This window comes from Rutidosis leptorrhynchoides, chromosome 2, assembly GCF_046630445.1.
Source record: "Rutidosis leptorrhynchoides isolate AG116_Rl617_1_P2 chromosome 2, CSIRO_AGI_Rlap_v1, whole genome shotgun sequence".
In the NCBI taxonomy this organism is placed as follows: domain Eukaryota; kingdom Viridiplantae; phylum Streptophyta; class Magnoliopsida; order Asterales; family Asteraceae; genus Rutidosis; species Rutidosis leptorrhynchoides.
The window spans coordinates 335,729,705-335,734,823 of record NC_092334.1 but is presented as its reverse complement, the minus strand read 5'-3'; the positions used below and the strand labels follow the sequence as shown (position 1 = coordinate 335,734,823).

The 5,119-nt window shown below is 31.3% G+C and overlaps 1 long non-coding RNA gene across 2 annotated transcripts; it reads left to right on the top strand.

Annotated features, from left to right (window-relative positions):
* The first annotated feature begins 733 nt into the window (after positions 1-733).
* Positions 734-2,704, top strand: LOC139891905 (uncharacterized). Of its 2 annotated transcripts, none has more exons than XR_011773899.1 (4): positions 734-1,100; positions 1,245-1,349; positions 1,827-1,924; positions 2,453-2,704. It is a non-coding gene; the product is annotated as an uncharacterized lncRNA (long non-coding RNA). The 2 variants fall into 2 exon arrangements; XR_011773900.1 differs by having other exon boundaries at positions 735-1,100; positions 2,460-2,704.
* The last annotated feature ends 2,415 nt before the right edge of the window (positions 2,705-5,119 follow it).

The window sequence follows — 5,119 nt, the reverse complement described above, 5'->3', positions numbered from 1 at the left end:
TATTTTTTAAAAAATCGCATATTGAACCCATCGGGCCCCGGGGCTTTTGTGCTACCACACTCAAGTATCGCCTCGTGAATATCCTTTTCCGAAAATTCTTTTTCCAAATCAGTAGCCTCTGAACTGTTCAGAATCGGGTATGCTAAATCCTCCAATGATGGTCTGTTCAAATCAGTTTCCTCAAACACTCTTTTGAAATGATTAAAGGCTCCTATTTTAATATCATGAGGTGATTCGTTCCAAATCCCATTAATGTTCAAACCCCGAATATTATTACGATTGTTTTTCCTTTTATTTACCGAGTGAAAGTATTTTGTATTCTCATCGCCTTCAAGAGCCCAACGAATACGTGCTTTTTGCTTTAACATTTGGGCCTTAACTCTTTCTTTTTCCAACCACTTTTTCCGAGTCTCTTGCCACACATTCTGTTCCGACTCATTTAATCTACCGCCTTCTGCCTTGATTTCGAATGAAGTGGTCATACCTTTGAGTGCTTCTATCTCACAATCTAAGCTACTGAATTTCTTGTGGCTCCATTCACGTAGTGCATCTTTCACATTTTTTAACTTATTTCTAAACATACAATCTTTCCTTTTCAACATCTTCACTTCTTTTGCCCATGCTTCTTTGATCACCCCGTCTACATCTTCTTCATCAAGCCAAGCATCAAAAATTTTAAACGGTTTAGGGCCAAAATTTATCTCTTCGTCTTTTAGATAAAACTACCATGTACAGAGTAACATTTAAGGTTATGCATATTTGTGAATGTTTAGTTGTTGCAACATTCATGGTATTTGCTCTTGATTGTTATGTTTCTTCGTATTTTTGTTAATCGTAGTTTTATCTATAGCTAAATTTATTTTTCATGCTTCCATTGCTGTTCTTTCCCTAGGGTTTGTTATTAATTCAAGTTTTTCCAAAGTGTGTTTAGGGTTTAGTAAACTGAGTTCATCTGTTTTTAATTTGTTTTATATGTTTGAAAATTTGAAGAGGATCTAACTACTTCAGTTGCTATTATTGGAGTTTTGTTAAGGCGGCTTGAGAAATTCGGAGTTCAGTTTTGGGTTACTAGGAAGTCAATGAAGGATCCCATAGCTCAGGTATTTTGTGGTGCTATTTTGTTACCATTTAGCGAATTGTGATTTTGTTATGTATACTAATATGTTGTTGTTCATCAAGTACAGAATAAAACCTTTCCATTGCAAACAAAGAATTAACGTCAGTGTTGAAATTTTATTTATCAGGTTCGTATGGAAGGCACAACAAAAGAAACGCAATCACGTGTCGATGGAAACGTGCTGAAAATATCTGTTGTTCTGGAGATAATTTGCTCTGCTGTTTGAACCAAGGTAATAGACGCTGCCAGTTTAACATGTTCATCTACTTTAACCTCTGTGTATGTGTGTTAGAGTTCCACTACCATTCGGTTACTATACTTTGGCATTGACACATATATTTTCCTAAATAGTTTCTGTAATTCATTCTATATGCTTACATTAACATCTCTGATGCGCAATTGATGTGTTTGTTTATAACAAACACATATTAATATGATACTTCTAAATGATTAACCTGTGTATTTTGTTTTATCACATTGTATTCATTCATAACCCATTAGATTATGGCATGCTAATCGAGAAATTATGTATTATGAATTCAATCATAACCTTTTAGCAGCTTGAAATAGGTCTTAGTGGTTTACAATGACATGAGATTATAGGACCCTTTTACTTTTGACTGGGTCAATTGTGGTAATGTTGATCCATATTGTATTGTTTAATGTTTTATAAATATTCAAGTGGTTATTTGTTTGGGTATTTTTGCAGATTGATGAAGGGGAAATAATCGAGGATATTGTTGATGCTTTAAAGAATGATAATCTTGTAGACAAATCTGAGTTCTTTCTCGATGAAATATTTTCAATGTAAGTTTAAACCATTATCACCATCAATATTTAGTCAACTTCCATGTTTTTTAAAAGTTGTTTTTAAGTAACTTTAGTTTGAGTTGAGATATATTACCTGACTGTGGAGGAATAAGGATTTTGGAATTTTGAGAAGGAAAATTAATGTTTTGAGATTAGGAAAATAGACATTTGATGGGCGCATGCCGATCGACTTTTCATTATTTGATCAACTGTTAACAAATGGTACATAAAGAAGCATTAGTACGTTTAAAAATAAATTGTAGATTGCTCCTAGTAATGTTAGATATTATGTAGGTTAAAAAAAACATAGTGAAGCTAAAGATTATAATGTTGCATCGGGACTGATCATTGAGGCAAAAACAGTCTCAACACTCATTTTATATGTTCTGGATTCTTTTGACATGTTACTCTTATCACCAAAAGGTGTCATATTCATGGGGTGTCGTATGGTTATCAAAATATATAATCAAATGTGTTTATAACATTTATGTGTGTAGTTATGTGAGTTTGTATCGGTATGAGTAGGTTGCAGGGGAACAGAAACAAATGCCCAAATAAAGTTGCGTTTTAAGACAGCATATAAGATCGTTCCAGTCCACTCAGAAGGCTTTGAAGACAAAGTTATTCGAAGACGTTGTGGTTGCTTTTCAATGTCTTTACTTTTTTGTCAAATGTTATTCGAAGTTTTTATATGTTACATTATTTATGAGTTTCTTATGTTTAGTGTTTTTCATGTTATGAGAATAATTTATTGAAATATGATTATGTTTTATTTCATATTTGTTTTTAGTACAAATTATTAATTATTAATTAGGGGTTCATAATCATCATATTAAATAAAAAACGGATCCAATAAAACCGTCCAAAATCCGAAAACCAAAACGGATTCGAATATTTGAATTGGACCCGAATAACTGAACTGGACGAGGCATATATGTAACGATTATCGTTTTAACGACATTTTAATGTATATATATATATATATATATATATATATATATATATATATATATATATATATATATATATATATATATATATTCATACATCATAATATCTTGATAATGTAATAATTTAACATCTCATTAGATATAATAAACAATGGGTTAACAACATTAAATGAGATCGTTAACTTAAAGGTTTCAAAACAACACTTACATGTAACGACTAACGATGACTTAACGACTCAGTTAAAATGTATATACATGTAGTGTATTTAGATGTATTATTACACTTTTGAAAGACTTCAAGACACATATCAAAGTACTTCTACTTAACAAAAATGCTTACAATTGCATTCTCATTCATTTTCATCAACAATTCTACTCGTATGCAACCGTATTCGTACTCGTACAATACCCAGCTCCTAGATGTATATACTATTGGTATATACACATAATAATTCAGCTCTTAGCAGCCCTAGATAGTCAACAAACATGTGGAACCAACAATTAGACAACTAGCATGACTTATGAGCAAGGAAACAAAAACAAGAACTCCTTTCAACCCCACTCACCTTCACTCACCACCTACTCCATTTCACTTCCAATTTTCTTTCCAATTCTCTCTCAAAAGACACACACTCTTCCATGAACGTCTAAGTTACTATTTTTTCAGGAAAAATCATCAAATACAAGCTTTGGTTATTACCTATAATCATCATAAAAATAATTACTCAAGAACACATCAAGAACACTTCCAAGTTTACAAATTTACTTCCAAGTTTCCTAATCCATTCCAAGCAATCATCTAAGATCAAGAAACCTTTGTTATTTATAGTAGGTTATCTTTCTAAATCAAGGTAATATTCATATTCAAGCTTTGATTCAATTTCTATAACTATAACTATCTTAATTCGAGTAATAATCTTACTTGAACTTGTTTTTGTGTCATGATTCTATTTCAAGAACTTCCAAGCCATCAAAGATCCTTTGAAGTTCAAGTTATTTTTTCATCATTTCCAGTAGGTTTACCTACTAAACTTGAGGTAGTAATGATATTCATAACATCATTCGATTCATATATTGAAAATTACCTTATTCGAAGGTTTAAACTTGTAATCACTAGAACATAGTTTAGTTAATTCTAAACTTGTTCGCAAACAAAAGTTAATCCTTCTAACTTGACTTTTAAAATCAACTAAACACATGTTCCATATCTATATGATATGCTAACTTAATGATTTAAAACCTGAAAATACGAAAAACACCGTAAAATCGGATATACGCCGTCGTAGTAACACCGCGGGCTGTTTTGGGTTAGTTAATTAAAAACTATGATAAACTTTGATTTAAAAGTTGTTCTTCTGGGAAAATGATTTTTCTTATGAACATGAAACTATATCCAAAAATCATGGTTAAACTGAAAGTGGAAGTATGTTTTTTCCAAAATGGTCATCTAGACGTCGTTCTTTCGATACAAAAACAACTTGTAACCTGTATTTCTGACTATAAACTTATACTTTCTCTGTTTAGATTCATAAACTTAAGTTCAATATGAAACCATAGCAACTTGAATCACTCAAAACGGATTTAAAACGAAGAAGTTATGGGTAAAACAAGTTTGGATATTTTTGCTTGTTGTAACTACGTGAAAATTGGTAACAAATCTATATTAATCATATCCTAGCTAACTCATATTGTATTATACATTTATTCTAATATATTATGTAATCTTGGGATACCATAGACACGTATGCAAATGTTTTGACATATCATATCGACCCATGTATATATATTATTTGGAACAACCATAGACACTCTATATGCAGTAATGTTGGAGTTAGCTATACAGGGTTGAGGTTGATTCCAAAAATATATATACTTTGAGTTGTGATCTAGCCCGAGATGTGTATACACTGGGTCGTGGATTGATTCAAGATAATATATATCAATTTATTTCTGTACATCTAACTGTCCACAACTAGTTGTAGGTTACTAACGAGGACAGCTGACTTAATAAACTTAAAACAGTAAAACGTATTAAAAATGTTGTAAATATATTTTGAACATACTTTGATATATATGTACATATTTGTTATAGGTTCATGAATCGACCAGTGGCCAAGTCTTACTTCCCGACGAAGTAAAAAATCTGTGAAAGTGAGTTATAGTCCCACTTTTAAAATCTAATATTTTGGGATGAGAATACATGCAGTTTTATAAATGTTTTACGAAATAGACACAAGTAAAT